General features: G+C 33.4%; 6 non-coding genes across 6 annotated transcripts; all 6 read right to left on the bottom strand.

The window, feature by feature from the left end:
• Window positions 1–152: 152 nt before the first annotated feature.
• On the bottom strand, window positions 153–4,105 carry LOC138914409 (large subunit ribosomal RNA). Its single transcript, XR_011420262.1, has one exon. It is a non-coding gene; the product is annotated as a large subunit ribosomal RNA (ribosomal RNA).
• A 398-nt stretch (window positions 4,106–4,503) lies between these two features.
• On the bottom strand, window positions 4,504–4,682 carry LOC138914410 (5.8S ribosomal RNA). The gene has a single exon (XR_011420263.1). It is a non-coding gene; the product is annotated as a 5.8S ribosomal RNA (ribosomal RNA).
• Window positions 4,683–5,305: 623 nt separating this feature from the next.
• On the bottom strand, window positions 5,306–7,300 carry LOC138914412 (small subunit ribosomal RNA). The gene has a single exon (XR_011420265.1). It is a non-coding gene; the product is annotated as a small subunit ribosomal RNA (ribosomal RNA).
• Window positions 7,301–12,378: 5,078 nt separating this feature from the next.
• Window positions 12,379–16,335, bottom strand: LOC138914413 (large subunit ribosomal RNA). The gene has a single exon (XR_011420266.1). It is a non-coding gene; the product is annotated as a large subunit ribosomal RNA (ribosomal RNA).
• Window positions 16,336–16,733: 398 nt separating this feature from the next.
• Window positions 16,734–16,912, bottom strand: LOC138914408 (5.8S ribosomal RNA). The gene has a single exon (XR_011420261.1). It is a non-coding gene; the product is annotated as a 5.8S ribosomal RNA (ribosomal RNA).
• Window positions 16,913–17,532: 620 nt separating this feature from the next.
• On the bottom strand, window positions 17,533–19,527 carry LOC138914411 (small subunit ribosomal RNA). Its single transcript, XR_011420264.1, has one exon. It is a non-coding gene; the product is annotated as a small subunit ribosomal RNA (ribosomal RNA).
• Window positions 19,528–22,729: the final 3,202 nt, after the last annotated feature.

Here is a 22,729-nt window from a genome sequence, read left to right as displayed (position 1 = left end):
GATGACGATACATATGGCTACCATTGTTAAATATATTTAAATTAAAATTTATTTAAATATAATTATATTTTTATATATATATATTTTATTATATATATATTCTGACTTAAAAAAGCCAAACAAAATAAACACAATTAAATTTATGTTTATTATCGAATCATCAGCAAAAGGATAAGCTTCAGTGGATCGCAGTATGGCAGCTGCTCAACCACTTACAACACCTTGCCTGTTACAAAAGTCGTTTACAATTGATTCTAGGCTTTGTCATTGTATTAAACTAATGCTTTTATATGTAACTAGCGCGGCATCAGGTGATCGAAGATCCTCCCAATTTACTATGTTACAAATTACATTGGCATCACATCCATTGTCGTTTATAAAGTATATTATAAACTTTAAATGTTTTATAATCCATACAATGCAAATTGCCCATTATTTATGATTGGATTCCAGAACGGATACGAAATTCGATGCGTTCAGGGATAATCCAACGGACGTAGCGTCATACCACTGTTCGCTCTAACAAGTATGTGCCATTGGTCCGTACCTGCGGTTCCTCTCGTACTACGCAGGAATGCTGTCGCAACAACGTTTTGTCATAGTAGGGTAAAAACTAACCTGTCTCACGACGGTCTAAACCCAGCTCACGTTCCCTTGCATGGGTGAACAATACAACGCTTGGTGAATTTTGCTTCACAATGATAGGAAGAGCCGACATCGAAGGATCAAAAAACGACGTCGCTATGAACGCTTGGCCGCCACAAGCCAGTTATCCCTATGGTAACTTTTCTGACACCTCTTGTTAAAAACTCTTTAAACCAAAAGGATCGATAGGCGAGCTTTTGCTGTCCCTGTGTGTACTGAACACCGAGATCAAGTCAGCATTTGCCCTTTTGCTCTATGTGTGGTTTCTGTCCGCACTGAGCTGGCCTTGGGACACCTCCGTTATTATTTGAGAGATGTACCGTCCCAGTCAAACCCTACCTGGCAATGTCCTTGAATTGGATCATACCTGAGTAATTGGAGTTATACCAAATTTTCAAATCAAAAATACATAAATGCACCGTTTTATTAAAGAATTTGTTTGCGATTATATAACAAACTCGTGATACTTTGATCAAGAAGCTTGCATCAAAACCCAATACCATAAGATATAATAAATATATCCGTATAATGGCTAGGAAATGATACACGTTCCATTTAATCAAGTAAGTAAGGAAACAATAAGAGTAGTGGTATTTCATTGACGATACCAAACCGAAGTCTAATATCTCCCACTTATTCTACACCTCTTATGTCTCCTTACACTGCCAGATTAGAGTCAAGCTCAAAGGGTCTTCTTTCCCCGCTAATTATTCCAAGCCCGTTCCCTTGGCTGTGGTTTCGCTAGATAGTAGATAGGGACAGTAGGAATCTCGTTAATCCATTCATGCGCGTCACTAATTAGATGACGAGGCATTTGGCTACCTTAAGAGAGTCATAGTTACTCCCGCCGTTGACCCGCGCTTACTTGAATTTCTTCACTTTGACATTCAGAGCACTGGGCAGAAATCACATTGTGTCAACACCCGCTAGGGCCATCACAATGCTTTGTTTTAATTAGACAGTCGGATTCCCCAAGTCCGTGCCAGTTCTGAATTGATTGTTAATTGATAATCGTTATAATTAATAAGAACTAATTGGTTTGACCCAATTAGTATTCTTAAAAATTTTAGCAAGAAAGTTCCACAATTGGCTACGTAACTAACTATCCGGGGAACAAGTAACTAACATAAATGCTAGAAACTCTATTTACCCAGAACGAGCACATAAACCATGTTATTGTTTCCCAATCAAGCCCGACTATCTCAATCTTCAGAGCCAATCCTTATCCCGAAGTTACGGATCTAATTTGCCGACTTCCCTTACCTACATTATTCTATCGACTAGAGACTCTTCACCTTGGAGACCAGCTGCGGATATTGGTACGGCCTGTTGAGAAGTTTGCGTGTCCCCACCATAAATTTTCAAGGTCCGAGGAGAAAATATCGACACAACAGTATATGTCATGCTCTTCTAGCCCATCTACCATATCTCTCTGCGAAAGACTTCCATGGTAGTACGGCTATAAAACAGAAAAGAAAACTCTTCCGATATCTCTCGACGGCTTCTTTATGGTCGTTCCTGTTGCCAGGATGAGCACGAGGCCCATATTTAATAACAAACGGATACTCAACAGGTTACGGAATTGGAACCGTATTCCCTTTCGTTCAAAATTATTCAAGTATATTATATTAGCTTGATTTGTATATATTGCGTTTTTGGTTTTACTTGAAAATTTTCGGCTTTCGCCTTGAACTTAGGACCGACTAACTCGTGATCAACCACTGTTCACACGAAACCCTTCTCCACTTCAGTCCTCCAAGGTCTCATTCGATTATTTGCTACTACCACCAAGATCTGTACCAATGGCAGCTCCATGCAGGCTTACGCCAAACACTTCTACGCATACCATTGTACCTTCCTACTCACTAAAGTTTCAAAATTTATATCACAAGTAATATAAATCATCTACTTTAGCGGTAATGTATAGGTATACAACTTAAGCGCCATCCATTTTAAGGGCTAGTTGCTTCGGCAGGTGAGTTGTTACACACTCCTTAGCGGATTTCGACTTCCATGATCACCGTCCTGCTGTTTTAAGCAACCAACGCCTTTCATGGTATCTGCATGAGTTGTTAATTTGGGCACCGTAACATTACGTTTGGTTCATCCCACAGCGCCAGTTCTGCTTACCAAAAGTGGCCCACTGGGCACATTATATCATAACCTTAAACTTCATATCAAGAAAGTTAAGGTTCTTACCCATTTAAAGTTTGAGAATAGGTTAAGATCGTTTCGACCCTAAGGCCTCTAATCATTCGCTTTACCAGATAAGATTATTTTATATAATATTAAAATGCACCAGCTATCCTGAGGGAAACTTCGGAAGGAACCAGCTACTAGATGGTTCGATTGGTCTTTCGCCCCTATACTCAATTCTGACAATCGATTTGCACGTCAGAACTGTTTCGGTCTTCCATCAGGGTTTCCCCTGACTTCAACCTGATCAAGTATAGTTCACCATCTTTCGGGTCACAGCATATATGCTCAAGGTACGTTCCAGTTAGAGGCATAAATAATATAAATATCATTATACATAACTATATAGAACGCCCCGGGATTGTGTTAATTAGCTATAAATAGTTAAAAAACTAATCCCATTATTAGTCAAGTTAATTACGCTATTAGGTTTATATCCCAATAACTTGCACATATGTTAGACTCCTTGGTCCGTGTTTCAAGACGGGTCCCGAAGGTATCCTGAATCTTTCGCATTGTTAATCCTACAAGTGCATATAATAAACACAAAAATCAATGATAATCATGCCATTATATAATTCCGAAAAATTAACGCACTGTATTCATATAAATCTATCAGCACTTTATCAAATTAATAACATTTATTCTGTGTTAAAATGCAAGCAATTTAATTTGAATAAACTATAAGTTATATTTTATGATAAATTTGGTATGCTAATAGATTACAATGTCCTTATATGGAAAAAATGCACACTATTATCATAATATTGTTTAAATATTACAATTTTAATGATGAATTTTCCATAACGGATATTCAGGTTCATCGGGCTTAACCTCTAAGCAGTTTCACGTACTGTTTAACTCTCTATTCAGAGTTCTTTTCAACTTTCCCTCACGGTACTTGTTTACTATCGGTCTCATGGTTATATTTAGTTTTAGATGGAGTTTACCACCCACTTAGTGCTGCACTATCAAGCAACACGACTCTTTGGAAACATCATCTAGTAATCATTAACGTTATACGGGCCTGGCACCCTCTATGGGTAAATGGCCTCATTTAAGAAGGACTTAAATCGTTAATTTCTCATACTAGAATATTGACGCTCCATACACTGCATCTCACATTTGCCATATAGACAAAGTGACTTAGTGCTGAACTGATTTCTTTTCGCTCGCCGCTACTAAGAAAATCCTTGTTAGTTTCTTTTCCTCCCCTAATTAATATGCTTAAATTCAGGGGGTAGTCCCATATGAGTTGAGGTTGTATATAACTTTTATTTGCAATTAATTCTTTATATATAATGATAAAACATTTTATTAAATTCGTTTAAAGCTGACGTATATATATATTAATGGCATTTATTTGTAACGAATTAACGAAGAATAATAATATTGTCAACGTTTTTCATATTTCAAATCATTAATAAGAGACAATTCTAGATAATATTTTATGCTAGACATTTCTCAGTATTATTTGATTGAAAAAGAAAATATTCCTCTTCGTTTTTCTCAAAGTTTAATTACTATTGTGAGATAATGTTTTTCATATATTTGTTAATATTATGAATAAAATAATTAAATTATTTTTATCCAATAATATACCATATGCTTATAAAATTTTATTATAAAATTTGTATAAACAACTTAATTAGCATAGTCTTACAACCCTCAACCATATGTAGTCCAAGCAGCACTATAAAATTAATTAAAGTACATAACAGCATGGACTGCGATATGCGTTCAAAATGTCGATGTTCATGTGTCCTGCAGTTCACACGATGACGCACAGTTTGCTGCGTTCTTCATCGACCCATGAGCCGAGTGATCCACCGCTTAGAGTTTTATAATATTGGTTTTAAATTTGGTCAAATATGTTTTTATTGAAAGAAATTAAAAATACACCATTTTACTGGCATATATCAATTCCTTCAATAAATGTATTTATATACCTAAAATAAATGCTGCGAAATGTCTTAGTTTTATATAAACAATATATATCAAAGTATTATTTGTAATGGCATTTGTTTGTTAATATATATTGATAATTTTATATAAAACATTAACCTGAAACCAGGTACAACATTGTATATTTTAGGTTGTTGCATTATCCAATGTATGATCATCATCAAATTAGTTGGCCAATACATCTCGCAACGCGTGTATATTATGGTCCATATACACACAAAAGTTTATAATAAATATATAAAATATATTTTATTATATTAATAATTCGATTTGCTTGTTCGAATTTTATGTTTGTTTCTATTTAATTTATTTGTAATAATATTATATTATTACAATATTTCGATTTGCTTGTTCGAAATTTATTTGATCTTTTACTTTTAAGATCATATTTTTGGTATAATTATTATTATAATTATTATGTATATATATATATATATTGGTAATTTGTATTAAATTTGTATTAACAAATTTTTTTATTAACGGTAAGGATATTATACAATAATGATCCTTCCGCAGGTTCACCTACGGAAACCTTGTTACGACTTTTACTTCCTCTAAATAATCAAGTTCGGTCAACTTTTGCGAAACAACCGTAACACACAAGGCGTCACAGTGATCACGTCCGGAGACCTCACTAAATAATTCAATCGGTAGTAGCGACGGGCGGTGTGTACAAAGGGCAGGGACGTAATCAATGCGAGTTAATGACTCACACTTACTGGGAATTCCAAGTTCATGTGAACAGTTTCAGTTCACAATCCCAAGCATGAAAGTGGTTCAGCGGTTTACCCGGACCTCTCGGTCTAGGAAATACACGTTGATACTTTCATTGTAGCGCGCGTGCAGCCCAGGACATCTAAGGGCATCACAGACCTGTTATTGCTCAATCTCATTATTGCTAGACGCAATTTGTCCATTTAAGAAGCTAGTGTCCTTATAATGGGACAAACCAACAGGTACGGCTCCACTTATATAAACACATTCAAACACAATAAACATTTTACTGCCACCATGAATGAAGGCTATATAAGCTTCAACACCATAATCCTGAAGATATCTATTTAATATATTTGAGTCTCGTTCGTTATCGGAATTAACCAGACAAATCACTCCACGAACTAAGAACGGCCATGCACCACCACCCATAGATTCGAGAAAGAGCTATCAATCTGTCTTACACACTTATGTTCGGACCTGGTAAGTTTTCCCGTGTTGAGTCAAATTAAGCCGCAGGCTCCACTCCTGGTGGTGCCCTTCCGTCAATTCCTTTAAGTTTCAGCTTTGCAACCATACTTCCCCCGGAGCCCAAAAGCTTTGGTTTCCCGGGAAGCGACTGAGAGAGCCATAAAAGTAGCTACACCCAATTGCTAGCTGGCATCGTTTATGGTTAGAACTAGGGCGGTATCTGATCGCCTTCGAACCTCTAACTTTCGTTCTTGATTAATGAAAACATCTTTGGCAAATGCTTTCGCTTAAGTTAGTCTTACGACGGTCCAAGAATTTCACCTCTCGCGTCGTAATACTAATGCCCCCAAACTGCTTCTATTAATCATTACCTCTTGATCTGAAAACCAATGAAAGCAGAACAGAGGTCTTATTTCATTATCCCATGCACAGAATATTCAGGCATTTGAAGCCTGCTTTAAGCACTCTAATTTGTTCAAAGTAATTGTACCGGCCCACAATAACACTCGTTTAAGAGCACTAATGCAGGTTTTTAAATAGGAGGAACATATGAAAAAATACAAGTATTTAAACACATATAAGAACTCCACCGGTAATACGCTTACATACATAAAGGTATAGTACTAACCACAATTGTAAGTTGTACTACCCGTATGAAGCACAAGTTCAACTACGAACGTTTTAACCGCAACAACTTTAATATACGCTATTGGAGCTGGAATTACCGCGGCTGCTGGCACCAGACTTGCCCTCCAATTGGTCCTTGTTAAAGGATTTAAAGTGTACTCATTCCAATTACAGGGCCTCGGATATGAGTCCTGTATTGTTATTTTTCGTCACTACCTCCCCGAGCTGGGAGTGGGTAATTTACGCGCCTGCTGCCTTCCTTAGATGTGGTAGCCGTTTCTCAGGCTCCCTCTCCGGAATCGAACCCTGATTCCCCGTTACCCGTTGCAACCATGGTAGTCCTAGATACTACCATCAAAAGTTGATAGGGCAGACATTTGAAAGATCTGTCGTCGGTACAAGACCATACGATCTGCATGTTATCTAGAGTTCAACCAATATAACGATCTTGCGATCGCTTGGTTTTAGCCTAATAAAAGCACATGTCCCATAAGGTTCATGTTTTAATTGCATGTATTAGCTCTAGAATTACCACAGTTATCCAAGTAACTGTTAACGATCTAAGGAACCATAACTGATATAATGAGCCTTTTGCGGTTTCACTTTTAATTCGTGTGTACTTAGACATGCATGGCTTAATCTTTGAGACAAGCATATAACTACTGGCAGGATCAACCAGAATAATGTTTTCGTTCATATTTCATTCATATTTTTTGAATAGAAATTAGTAATATAAATATAATAGATTTTATTTCCATTTTATATGTTCGGTTTTTCTTAAATATTGATTTTAATTCAATATTTTTTTTTTGCTTTGTGAAATAATTCTATTTTAATTCGAATACGGCCATTTTTATATGGCATTCGTATACGTTCTTTAATTTTTACTTGTTTCGCCACTAATATAACAAGTTTATAATTGATGTTAAAGAAAAAGTACAACTTTTTTATAACACAATTTTCAATATATATTGTTCTTTCTATAAGTTTTTATTATATTATATATACATATTTCATTCTAAAATATCATTTTTGTTCAACATACATAATTATTGTATCCACACATGTACAATTTTTGTTTAACCAATATAAATATTGAGTTAAATCATTTGCATTTTGATGATAAATTTAAAATTTATCTTTTCCATATAACTCTCTGGTAATATATGATATAAAACCGAGCGCATATGAAATTATTTTGATCACTAATATTGCAATTATATTTTATTATAATGCTTTTTGTAAACACATTGTACCGGCAAGCGATACTCTGTGCCCAAACGACAGGGGATATAATAATTTAATATAAATTATCATATATACCTGCCACCAAAGATTAACGATAAAAGTCGGAAACAATTTGTTATTCTATATATAATAGAAACTTGACCTCTGTTTCACCTTATTATCATGGGTTTATAATATTAACCGCGTAGCCAAGTCTTAATTTCATTTAAGAAACAAATTTATACGGATAATATTTTGATTTTAATATATGTTGTTCTATTGATAACAAAAGTATATATTATAATATATTTTGTTCAATAGTAGATGGACTACTTACTGTACCATCCTTATTTTTTATTATTATTGATATACATTATATTGACAACAGCATATGATATTCATATGGTTTGTTCAATAATTAATTGGTGGACAACCACTGACCATCCTATAGTAGTTTTTGGCCACGACGTCTAAATATCGAAATTATTTAATTCCGTTTGCCACCCATACGATAGATATTAACTATCTATAATAATAATGTGTACGCATAAAATATTATATGTATATATATAGACCAACAGACAAGCACTTCACCCTATAGTAGTTTTTGGCCACGACGTCTATATATCGGGCATATTTAATTCTCTTTGCCACCCAACCAAAGATATTCACTTTTTTATATAAAGTATTATTTGATCATATTAATATAACCAATTATTTCTGCCATATTCATATAATTTCTTTATGAATTATTTTTTGGTCATATCCATATAATCTATATGCCGTATCCATATAATGAATACGGCATATCCATACAACTAGCCATATTTGTATGTCAATGTATATTTTATTATACATTTTTTTTCTTTATACATATAATATGGTATTTCCATATCGCTATAATTGAATTATATGTATAAGATATCATTTATATATAGCATTGCCAAAATAATATGATAAACATAAATTTTGAACAATACGGCCGGTCGGCGAGCACTGCCTCCCTATATATGTTTTTGGCCACGACGTCTAAATATTGGGTATTTTTCGTACTGCGGCCCCGGTGTATGTAAATTGGGCATATTTCGTACTGATGCCAACATATCTATATGACTCATTATTTTCTTCCATATCAATATAACTTCTTTTATTTCCATATTCAAGTAATTTCTTTATTTGCCATATCAATATAAAATATTTTTTGGTCATATTTATATAATCTATATGCCGTATCCATATAATGAATACGGCATATCCATACAACTAGCCATATTTGTATGTCAATGTATATTTTATTATACATTTTTTTCTTTATACATATAATATGGTATTTCCATATCGCTATAATTGAATTATATGTATAAGATATCATTTATATATAGCATTGCCAAAATAATATGATAAACATAAATTTTGAACAATACGGCCGGTCGGCGAGCACTGCCTCCCTATATATGTTTTTGGCCACGACGTCTAAATATTGGGTATTTTTCGTACTGCGGCCCCGGTGTATGTAAATTGGGCATATTTCGTACTGATGCCAACATATCTATATGACTCATTATTTTCTTCCATATCAATATAACTTCTTTTATTTCCATATTCAAGTAATTTCTTTATTTGCCATATCAATATAAAATATTTTTTGGTCATATTTATATAATCTATATGCCGTATCCATATAATGAATACGGCATATCAATACAACTAGCCATATTTGTATGTCAATGTATATTTTATTATACATTTTTTTTCTTTATACATATAATATGGTATTTCCATATCGCTATAATTGAATTATATGTATAAGATATCATTTATATATAGCATTGCCAAAATAATATGATAAACATAAATTTTGAACAATACGGCCGGTCGGCGAGCACTGCCTCCCTATATATGTTTTTGGCCACGACGTCTAAATATTGGGTATTTTTCGTACTGCGGCCCCGGTGTATGTAAATTGGGCATATTTCGTACTGATGCCAACATATCTATATGACTCATTATTTTCTTCCATATCAATATAACTTCTTTTATTTCCATATTCAAGTAATTTCTTTATTTGCCATATCAATATAAAATATTTTTTGGTCATATTTATATAATCTATATGCCGTATCCATATAATGAATACGGCATATCCATACAACTAGCCATATTTGTATGTCAATGTATATTTTATTATACATTTTTTTTCTTTATACATATAATATGGTATTTCCATATCGCTATAATTGAATTATATGTATAAGATATCATTTATATATAGCATTGCCAAAATAATATGAAAAACATAAATTTTGAACAATACGGCCGGTCGGCGAGCACTGCCTCCCTATATATGTTTTTGGCCACGACGTCTAAATATTGGGTATTTATCGTACTGCGGCTCCGGTGTATGTAAATTGGGCATATTTCGTACTGATGCCACCATATCCATATAACTTATTTTTTGTTCTATATCTATATAATTAATTTTTTCCATACCTATAACTATTAAACTAATTTTTTCCATATCCATACTTGAACTTATTATTTTTCCCATATCCATATAACTCGTTTTTTCCATATCCACACTAGAAATTAGTATTTATCCCATATCCATATAAATCATTATTTACCATATCAATATAAATAATATTTTTCCATATTCATACTAGAACTTATTATTTCTTTAATATTCATATAACTCAATATTTTTTCATATCCATACTAGAACTTATTCTTTTTCCCATATCCATACTAGAACTTATAAATTTTCCCATATTCATATAACTAATTTTTTTCATATCCATACTAGAACATTATATTTTTGCCATATCTATATAACTCATTTATTCCATATCCATACTAGAACTTATTATTTCTTTAATATCCATATAACTTAATATTTTTCCATATCCATACCAGAACTTTTTATTTTTCCCATATCCATAGAACTAATTTTTTTCATATCCATACTAGAACCTAATTTTCTTCCTATATCCATATAACTTATTATTTACTATTACAATATAATTAATTTTTTCCATATCCATACTAGAGCTTATTATCTCTTCAATATCCATAAAACTCAATATTTTTTCATATCCATACTAGAACTGATTATTTTTCCCATATCCATACTAGAACTCAGTATTCTTCCCATATCCATACTACAACTTAGTATTTTTCCCATATGCATATAACTCATTATTTAGCATATCAATATAACTAATTTTTTCCATATCCATACTAGAACTTATTATTTCTTTAATATCCATATAACTCAATATTTTTTATATCCAAACTAGCACTTATTATTTTTCCCATATCCATACTAGAACTTATAAATTTTCCCATATTCATATAACTAATTTTTTTCATATCCATACTAGAACATTAAATGTTTTGCCATATCTATATAACTCATTTTATTAAATATCCATACTAGAACTTATTATTTCTTAAATATCCATATAACTCAATATATTACATATCCATACTAGAACTTATCATTTTTCCCATATTCATATAACTCATTTTTCCATATCCATACTAGAACTCTGTATTCTTTTCCATATCCATATAACTCATTTTTTTTTCATATCCATACTAGAACTTATTATTTTTCCCATATCCACATAACTCATTTTTTTCATATCCATACTAGAACTTGTTATTTTTCCCATATCCATATAACTCATTTTTTTCATATCCATACTAGAACTTAATATTATTTTCATATCCATATAACTCATGTTTGGACTTGGAATATTTTTATACACGTCACTAATAGGATGACGATTCAGTTGGCTACCTTAAGAGGTACATATACTTGCATATGTCTCTTACTTGTATGTTCGGACTTAGAATATTTTTATACACGTCACTAATAGGATGACGATTCAGTTGGCTACCTTAAGAGGTACATATACTTGCATATGTCTCTTACTTGTATGTTCGGACTTAGAATATTTTTATACACGTCACTAATAGGATGACGATTCAGTTGGCTACCTTAAGAGGTACATATACTTGCATATGTCTCTTACTTGTATGTTCGGACTTAGAATATTTTTATACACGTCACTAATAGGATGACGATTCAGTTGGCTACCTTAAGAGGTACATATACTTGCATATGTCTCTTACTTGTATGTTCGGACTTAGAATATTTTTATACACGTCACTAATAGGATGACGATTCAGTTGGCTACCTTAAGAGGTACATATACTTGCATATGTCTCTTACTTGTATGTTCGGACTTAGAATATTTGTATACACGTCACTAATAGGATGACGATTCAGTTGGCTACCTTAAGAAGTACATATACTTGCATATGTCTCTTATTTGCATGTTCGGACTTAGAATATTTTTATACGCGTCACTAATAGGATGACGATACATATGGCTACCATTGTTAAATATATTTAAATAAAATTTATTTAAATATAATTATTATTTTATATATATATATTTTATATATATATATATTCTGACTTAAAAAAGCCAAACAAAATAAACACAATTAAATTTATGTTTATTATCGAATCATCAAGCAAAGGATAAGCTTCAGTGGATCGCAGTATGGCAGCTGCTCAACCACTTACAACACCTTGCCTGTTACAAAAGTCGTTTACAATTGATTCTAGGCTTTGTCATTGTATTAAATAATGCTTTTATATGTAACTAGCGCGGCATCAGGTGATCGAAGATCCTCCCAATTTACTATGTTACAAATTACATTGGCATCACATCCATTGTCGTTTATAAAGTAAATTATAAACTTTAAATGGTTTAGAAGCCATACAATGCAAATTGCCCCTTATTTATCATTGCAGTCCAGCACGGATACGACCTTAGAGGCGTTCAGGCATAATCCAACGGACGTAGCGTCATACCACTGTTCGCTCGAACAAGTATTGTGCCATTGGTCCGTACCTGCGGTTCCTCTCGTACTACGCAGGAATGCTGTCGCAACAACGTTTTGTCATTAGTAGGGTAAAACTAACCTGTCTCACGACGGTCTAAACCCAGCTCACGTTCCCTTGCATGGGTGAACAATCCAACGCTTGGTGAATTTTGCTTCACAATGATAGGAAGAGCCGACATCGAAGGATCAAAAAGCGACGTCGCTATGAACGCTTGGCCGCCACAAGCCAGTTATCCCTATGGTAACTTTTCTGACACCTCTTGTTAAAAACTCTTTAAACCAAAAGGATCGATAGGCCGAGCTTTTGCTGTCCCTGTGTGTACTGAACACCGAGATCAAGTCAGCATTTGCCCTTTTGCTCTATGTGTGGTTTCTGTCCGCACTGAGCTGGCCTTGGGACACCTCCGTTATTATTTGAGAGATGTACCGCCCCAGTCAAACTCCCTACCTGGCAATGTCCTTGAATTGGATCATACCTGAGTAATTGGAGTTATACCAAATTTTCAAATCAAAAATACATAAATGCACCGTTTTATTAAAGAATTTGTTTGCGATTATATAACAAACTCGTGATACTTTGATCAAGAAGCTTGCATCAAAACCCAATACCATAAGATATAATAAATATATCCGTATAATGGCTAGGAAATGATACACGTTCCATTTAATCAAGTAAGTAAGGAAACAATAAGAGTAGTGGTATTTCATTGACGATACCAAACCGAAGTCTAATATCTCCCACTTATTCTACACCTCTTATGTCTCCTTACACTGCCAGATTAGAGTCAAGCTCAAAAGGGTCTTCTTTCCCCGCTAATTATTCCAAGCCCGTTCCCTTGGCTGTGGTTTCGCTAGATAGTAGATAGGGACAGTAGGAATCTCGTTAATCCATTCATGCGCGTCACTAATTAGATGACGAGGCATTTGGCTACCTTAAGAGAGTCATAGTTACTCCCGCCGTTGACCCGCGCTTACTTGAATTTCTTCACTTTGACATTCAGAGCACTGGGCAGAAATCACATTGTGTCAACACCCGCTAGGGCCATCACAATGCTTTGTTTTAATTAGACAGTCGGATTCCCCAAGTCCGTGCCAGTTCTGAATTGATTGTTAATTGATAATCGTTATAATTAATAAGAACTAATTGGTTTGACCCAATTAGTATTCTTAAAAATTTTAGCAAGAAAGTTCCACAATTGGCTACGTAACTAACTATCCGGGGAACAAGTAACTAACATAAATGCTAGAAACTCTATTTACCCAGAACGAGCACATAAACCATGTTATTGTTTCCCAATCAAGCCCGACTATCTCAATCTTCAGAGCCAATCCTTATCCCGAAGTTACGGATCTAATTTGCCGACTTCCCTTACCTACATTATTCTATCGACTAGAGACTCTTCACCTTGGAGACCAGCTGCGGATATTGGTACGGCCTGTTGAGAAGTTTGCGTGTCCCCACCATAAATTTTCAAGGTCCGAGGAGAAAATATCGACACAACAGTATATGTCATGCTCTTCTAGCCCATCTACCATATCTCTCTGCGAAAGACTTCCATGGTAGTACGGCTATAAAACAGAAAAGAAAACTCTTCCGATATCTCTCGACGGCTTCTTTATGGTCGTTCCTGTTGCCAGGATGAGCACGAGGCCCATATTTAATAACAAACGGATACTCAACAGGTTACGGAATTGGAACCGTATTCCCTTTCGTTCAAAATTATTCAAGTATATTATATTAGCTTGATTTGTATATATTGCGTTTTTGGTTTTACTTGAAAATTTTCGGCTTTCGCCTTGAACTTAGGACCGACTAACTCGTGATCAACCACTGTTCACACGAAACCCTTCTCCACTTCAGTCCTCCAAGGTCTCATTCGATTATTTGCTACTACCACCAAGATCTGTACCAATGGCAGCTCCATGCAGGCTTACGCCAAACACTTCTACGCATACCATTGTACCTTCCTACTCACTAAAGTTTCAAAATTTATATCACAAGTAATATAAATCATCTACTTTAGCGGTAATGTATAGGTATACAACTTAAGCGCCATCCATTTTAAGGGCTAGTTGCTTCGGCAGGTGAGTTGTTACACACTCCTTAGCGGATTTCGACTTCCATGATCACCGTCCTGCTGTTTTAAGCAACCAACGCCTTTCATGGTATCTGCATGAGTTGTTAATTTGGGCACCGTAACATTACGTTTGGTTCATCCCACAGCGCCAGTTCTGCTTACCAAAAGTGGCCCACTGGGCACATTATATCATAACCTTAAACTTCATATCAAGAAAGTTAAGGTTCTTACCCATTTAAAGTTTGAGAATAGGTTAAGATCGTTTCGACCCTAAGGCCTCTAATCATTCGCTTTACCAGATAAGATTATTTTATATAATATTAAAATGCACCAGCTATCCTGAGGGAAACTTCGGAAGGAACCAGCTACTAGATGGTTCGATTGGTCTTTCGCCCCTATACTCAATTCTGACAATCGATTTGCACGTCAGAACTGTTTCGGTCTTCCATCAGGGTTTCCCCTGACTTCAACCTGATCAAGTATAGTTCACCATCTTTCGGGTCACAGCATATATGCTCAAGGTACGTTCCAGTTAGAGGCATAAATAATATAAATATCATTATACATAACTATATAGAACGCCCCGGGATTGTGTTAATTAGCTATAAATAGTTAAAAAACTAATCCCATTATTAGTCAAGTTAATTACGCTATTAGGTTTATATCCCAATAACTTGCACATATGTTAGACTCCTTGGTCCGTGTTTCAAGACGGGTCCCGAAGGTATCCTGAATCTTTCGCATTGTTAATCCTACAAGTGCATATAATAAACACAAAAATCAATGATAATCATGCCATTATATAATTCCGAAAAATTAACGCACTGTATTCATATAAATCTATCAGCACTTTATCAAATTAATAACATTTATTCTGTGTTAAAATGCAAGCAATTTAATTTGAATAAACTATAAGTTATATTTTATGATAAATTTGGTATGCTAATAGATTACAATGTCCTTATATGGAAAAAATGCACACTATTATCATAATATTGTTTAAATATTACAATTTTAATGATGAATTTTCCATAACGGATATTCAGGTTCATCGGGCTTAACCTCTAAGCAGTTTCACGTACTGTTTAACTCTCTATTCAGAGTTCTTTTCAACTTTCCCTCACGGTACTTGTTTACTATCGGTCTCATGGTTATATTTAGTTTTAGATGGAGTTTACCACCCACTTAGTGCTGCACTATCAAGCAACACGACTCTTTGGAAACATCATCTAGTAATCATTAACGTTATACGGGCCTGGCACCCTCTATGGGTAAATGGCCTCATTTAAGAAGGACTTAAATCGTTAATTTCTCATACTAGAATATTGACGCTCCATACACTGCATCTCACATTTGCCATATAGACAAAGTGACTTAGTGCTGAACTGATTTCTTTTCGCTCGCCGCTACTAAGAAAATCCTTGTTAGTTTCTTTTCCTCCCCTAATTAATATGCTTAAATTCAGGGGGTAGTCCCATATGAGTTGAGGTTGTATATAACTTTTATTTGCAATTAATTCTTTATATATAATGATAAAACATTTTATTAAATTCGTTTAAAGCTGACGTATATATATATTAATGGCATTTATTTGTAACGAATTAACGAAGAATAATAATATTGTCAACGTTTTTCATATTTCAAATCATTAATAAGAGACAATTCTAGATAATATTTTATGCTAGACATTTCTCAGTATTATTTGATTGAAAAAGAAAATATTCCTCTTCGTTTTTCTCAAAGTTTAATTACTATTGTGAGATAATGTTTTTCATATATTTGTTAATATTATGAATAAAATAATTAAATTATTTTTATCCAATAATATACCATATGCTTATAAAATTTTATTATAAAATTTGTATAAACAACTTAATTAGCATAGTCTTACAACCCTCAACCATATGTAGTCCAAGCAGCACTATAAAATTAATTAAAGTACATAACAGCATGGACTGCGATATGCGTTCAAAATGTCGATGTTCATGTGTCCTGCAGTTCACACGATGACGCACAGTTTGCTGCGTTCTTCATCGACCCATGAGCCGAGTGATCCACCGCTTAGAGTTTTATAATATTGGTTTTAAATTTGGTCAAATATGTTTTTATTGAAAGAAATTAAAAATACACCATTTTACTGGCATATATCAATTCCTTCAATAAATGTATTTATATACCTAAAATAAATGCTGCGAAATGTCTTAGTTTTATATAAACAATATATATCAAAGTATTATTTGTAATGGCATTTGTTTGTTAATATATATTGATAATTTTATATAAAACATTAACCTGAAACCAGGTACAACATTGTATATTTTAGGTTGTTGCATTATCCAATGTATGATCATCATCAAATTAGTTGGCCAATACATCTCGCAACGCGTGTATATTATGGTCCATATACACACAAAAGTTTATAATAAATATATAAAATATATTTTATTATATTAATAATTCGATTTGCTTGTTCGAATTTTATGTTTGTTTCTATTTAATTTATTTGTAATAATATTATATTATTACAATATTTCGATTTGCTTGTTCGAAATTTATTTGATCTTTTACTTTTAAGATCATATTTTTGGTATAATTATTATTATTATTATGTATATATATATATATATTGGTAATTTGTATTAAATTTGTATTAACAAATTTTTTTATTAACGGTAAGGATATTATACAATAATGATCCTTCCGCAGGTTCACCTACGGAAACCTTGTTACGACTTTTACTTCCTCTAAATAATCAAGTTCGGTCAACTTTTGCGAAACAACCGTAACACACAAGGCGTCACAGTGATCACGTCCGGAGACCTCACTAAATAATTCAATCGGTAGTAGCGACGGGCGGTGTGTACAAAGGGCAGGGACGTAATCAATGCGAGTTAATGACTCACACTTACTGGGAATTCCAAGTTCATGTGAACAGTTTCAGTTCACAATCCCAAGCATGAAAGTGGTTCAGCGGTTTACCCGGACCTCTCGGTCTAGGAAATACACGTTGATACTTTCATTGTAGCGCGCGTGCAGCCCAGGACATCTAAGGGCATCACAGACCTGTTATTGCTCAATCTCATTATTGCTAGACGCAATTTGTCCATTTAAGAAGCTAGTGTCCTTATAATGGGACAAACCAACAGGTACGGCTCCACTTATATAAACACATTCAAACACAATAAACATTTTACTGCCACCATGAATGAAGGCTATATAAGCTTCAACACCATAATCCTGAAGATATCTATTTAATATATTTGAGTCTCGTTCGTTATCGGAATTAACCAGACAAATCACTCCACGAACTAAGAACGGCCATGCACCACCACCCATAGATTCGAGAAAGAGCTATCAATCTGTCTTACACACTTATGTTCGGACCTGGTAAGTTTTCCCGTGTTGAGTCAAATTAAGCCGCAGGCTCCACTCCTGGTGGTGCCCTTCCGTCAATTCCTTTAAGTTTCAGCTTTGCAACCATACTTCCCCCGGAGCCCAAAAGCTTTGGTTTCCCGGGAAGCGACTGAGAGAGCCATAAAAGTAGCTACACCCAATTGCTAGCTGGCATCGTTTATGGTTAGAACTAGGGCGGTATCTGATCGCCTTCGAACCTCTAACTTTCGTTCTTGATTAATGAAAACATCTTTGGCAAATGCTTTCGCTTAAGTTAGTCTTACGACGGTCCAAGAATTTCACCTCTCGCGTCGTAATACTAATGCCCCCAAACTGCTTCTATTAATCATTACCTCTTGATCTGAAAACCAATGAAAGCAGAACAGAGGTCTTATTTCATTATCCCATGCACAGAATATTCAGGCATTTGAAGCCTGCTTTAAGCACTCTAATTTGTTCAAAGTAATTGTACCGGCCCACAATAACACTCGTTTAAGAGCACTAATGCAGGTTTTTAAATAGGAGGAACATATGAAAAAATACAAGTATTTAAACACATATAAGAACTCCACCGGTAATACGCTTACATACATAAAGGTATAGTACTAACCACAATTGTAAGTTGTACTACCCGTATGAAGCACAAGTTCAACTACGAACGTTTTAACCGCAACAACTTTAATATACGCTATTGGAGCTGGAATTACCGCGGCTGCTGGCACCAGACTTGCCCTCCAATTGGTCCTTGTTAAAGGATTTAAAGTGTACTCATTCCAATTACAGGGCCTCGGATATGAGTCCTGTATTGTTATTTTTCGTCACTACCTCCCCGAGCTGGGAGTGGGTAATTTACGCGCCTGCTGCCTTCCTTAGATGTGGTAGCCGTTTCTCAGGCTCCCTCTCCGGAATCGAACCCTGATTCCCCGTTACCCGTTGCAACCATGGTAGTCCTAGATACTACCATCAAAAGTTGATAGGGCAGACATTTGAAAGATCTGTCGTCGGTACAAGACCATACGATCTGCATGTTATCTAGAGTTCAACCAATATAACGATCTTGCGATCGCTTGGTTTTAGCCTAATAAAAGCACATGTCCCATAAGGTTCATGTTTTAATTGCATGTATTAGCTCTAGAATTACCACAGTTATCCAAGTAACTGTTAACGATCTAAGGAACCATAACTGATATAATGAGCCTTTTGCGGTTTCACTTTTAATTCGTGTGTACTTAGACATGCATGGCTTAATCTTTGAGACAAGCATATAACTACTGGCAGGATCAACCAGAATAATGTTTTCGTTCATATTTCATTCATATTTTTTGAATAGAAATTAGTAATATAAATATAATAGATTTTATTTCCATTTTATATGTTCGGTTTTTCTTAAATATTGATTTTAATTCAATATTTTTTTTTTGCTTTGTGAAATAATTCTATTTTAATTCGAATACGGCCATTTTTATATGGCATTCGTATACGTTCTTTAATTTTTACTTGTTTCGCCACTAATATAACAAGTTTATAATTGATGTTAAGAAAAAGTACAACTTTTTTATAACACAATTTTCAATATATATTGTTCTTTCTATAAGTTTTTATTATATTATATATACATATTTCATTCTAAAATATCATTTTTGTTCAACATACATAATTATTGTATCCACACATGTACAATTTTTGTTTAACCAATATAAATATTGAGTTAAATCATTTGCATTTTGATGATAAATTTAAAATTTATCTTTTCCATATAACTCTCTGGTAATATATGATATAAAACCGAGCGCATATGAAATTATTTTGATCACTAATATTGCAATTATATTTTATTATAATGCTTTTTGTAAACACATTGTACCGGCAAGCGATACTCTGTGCCCAAACGACAGGGGATATAATAATTTAATATAAATTATCATATATACCTGCCACCAAAGATTAACGATAAAAGTCGGAAACAATTTGTTATTCTATATATAATAGAAACTTGACCTCTGTTTCACCTTATTATCATGGGTTTATAATATTAACCGCGTAGCCAAGTCTTAATTTCATTTAAGAAACAAATTTATACGGATAATATTTTGATTTTAATATATGTTGTTCTATTGATAACAAAAGTATATATTATAATATATTTTGTTCAATAGTAGATGGACTACTTACTGTACCATCCTTATTTTTTATTATTATTGATATACATTATATTGACAACAGCATATGATATTCATATGGTTTGTTCAATAATTAATTGGTGGACAACCACTGACCATCCTATAGTAGTTTTTGGCCACGACGTCTAAATATCGAAATTATTTAATTCCGTTTGCCACCCATACGATAGATATTAACTATCTATAATAATAATGTGTACGCATAAAATATTATATGTATATATATAGACCAACAGACAAGCACTTCACCCTATAGTAGTTTTTGGCCACGACGTCTATATATCGGGCATATTTAATTCTCTTTGCCACCCAACCAAAGATATTCACTTTTTATATAAAGTATTATTTGATCATATTAATATAACCAATTATTTCTGCCATATTCATATAATTTCTTTATGAATTATTTTTTGGTCATATCCATATAATCTATATGCCGTATCCATATAATGAATACGGCATATCCATACAACTAGCCATATTTGTATGTCAATGTATATTTTATTATACATTTTTTTCTTTATACATATAATATGGTATTTCCATATCGCTATAATTGAATTATATGTATAAGATATCATTTATATATAGCATTGCCAAAATAATATGATAAACATAAATTTTGAACAATACGGCCGGTCGGCGAGCACTGCCTCCCTATATATGTTTTTGGCCACGACGTCTAAATATTGGGTATTTTTCGTACTGCGGCCCCGGTGTATGTAAATTGGGCATATTTCGTACTGATGCCAACATATCTATATGACTCATTATTTTCTTCCATATCAATATAACTTCTTTTATTTCCATATTCAAGTAATTTCTTTATTTGCCATATCAATATAAAATATTTTTTGGTCATATTTATATAATCTATATGCCGTATCCATATAATGAATACGGCATATCCATACAACTAGCCATATTTGTATGTCAATGTATATTTTATTATACATTTTTTTTCGTTATACATATAATATGGTATTTCCATATCGCTATAATTGAATTATATGTATAAGATATCATTTATATATAGCATTGCCAAAATAATATGATAAACATAAATTTTGAACAATACGGCCGGTCGGCGAGCACTGCCTCCCTATATATGTTTTTGGCCACGACGTCTAAATATTGGGTATTTTTCGTACTGCGGCCCCGGTGTATGTAAATTGGGCATATTTCGTACTGATGCCAACATATCTATATGACTCATTATTTTCTTCCATATCAATATAACTTCTTTTATTTCCATATTCAAGTAATTTCTTTATTTGCCATATCAATATAAATATTTTTTGGTCATATTTATATAATCTATATGCCGTATCCATATAATGAATACGGCATATCCATACAACTAGCCATATTTGTATGTCAATGTATATTTTATTATACAGTTTTTTTCTTTATACATATAATATGGTATTTCCATATCGCTATAATTGAATTATATGTATAAGATATCATTTATATATAGCATTGCCAAAATAATATGATAAACATAAATTTTGAACAATACGGCCGGTCGGCGAGCACTGCCTCCCTATATATGTTTTTGGCCACGACGTCTAAATATTGGGTATTTTTCGTACTGCGGCCCCGGTGTATGTAAATTGGGCATATTTCGTACTGATGCCAACATATCTATATGACTCATTATTTTCTTCCATATCAATATAACTTCTTTTATTTCCATATTCAAGTAATTTCTTTATTTGCCATATCAATATAAAATATTTTTTGGTCATATTTATATAATCTATATGCCGTATCCATATAATGAATACGGCATATCCATACAACTAGCCATATTTGTATGTCAATGTATATTTTATTATACATTTTTTTTCTTTATACATATAATATGGTATTTCCATATCGCTATAATTGAATTATATGTATAAGATATCATTTATATATAGCATTGCCAAAATAATATGATAAACATAAATTTTGAACAATACGGCCGGTCGGCGAGCACTGCCTCCCTATATATGTTTTTGGCCACGACGTCTAAATATTGGGTATTTTTCGTACTGCGGCCCCGGTGTATGTAAATTGGGCATATTTCGTACTGATGCCAACATATCTATATGACTCATTATTTTCTTCCATATCAATATAACTTCTTTTATTTCCATATTCAAGTAATTTCTTTATTTGCCATATCAATATAAAATATTTTTTGGTCATATTTATATAATCTATATGCCGTATCCATATAATGAATACGGCATATCCATACAACTAGCCATATTTGTATGTCAATGTATATTTTATTATACATTTTTTTTCTTTATACATATAATA

This window comes from Drosophila takahashii, unplaced genomic scaffold (assembly GCF_030179915.1).
Source record: "Drosophila takahashii strain IR98-3 E-12201 unplaced genomic scaffold, DtakHiC1v2 scaffold_188, whole genome shotgun sequence".
NCBI classification, from domain to species: Eukaryota; Metazoa; Arthropoda; class Insecta; order Diptera; family Drosophilidae; genus Drosophila; species Drosophila takahashii.
The sequence above is the reverse complement of the archived record's forward strand: the minus strand, read 5'-3'. Positions and strand labels throughout refer to the sequence as shown.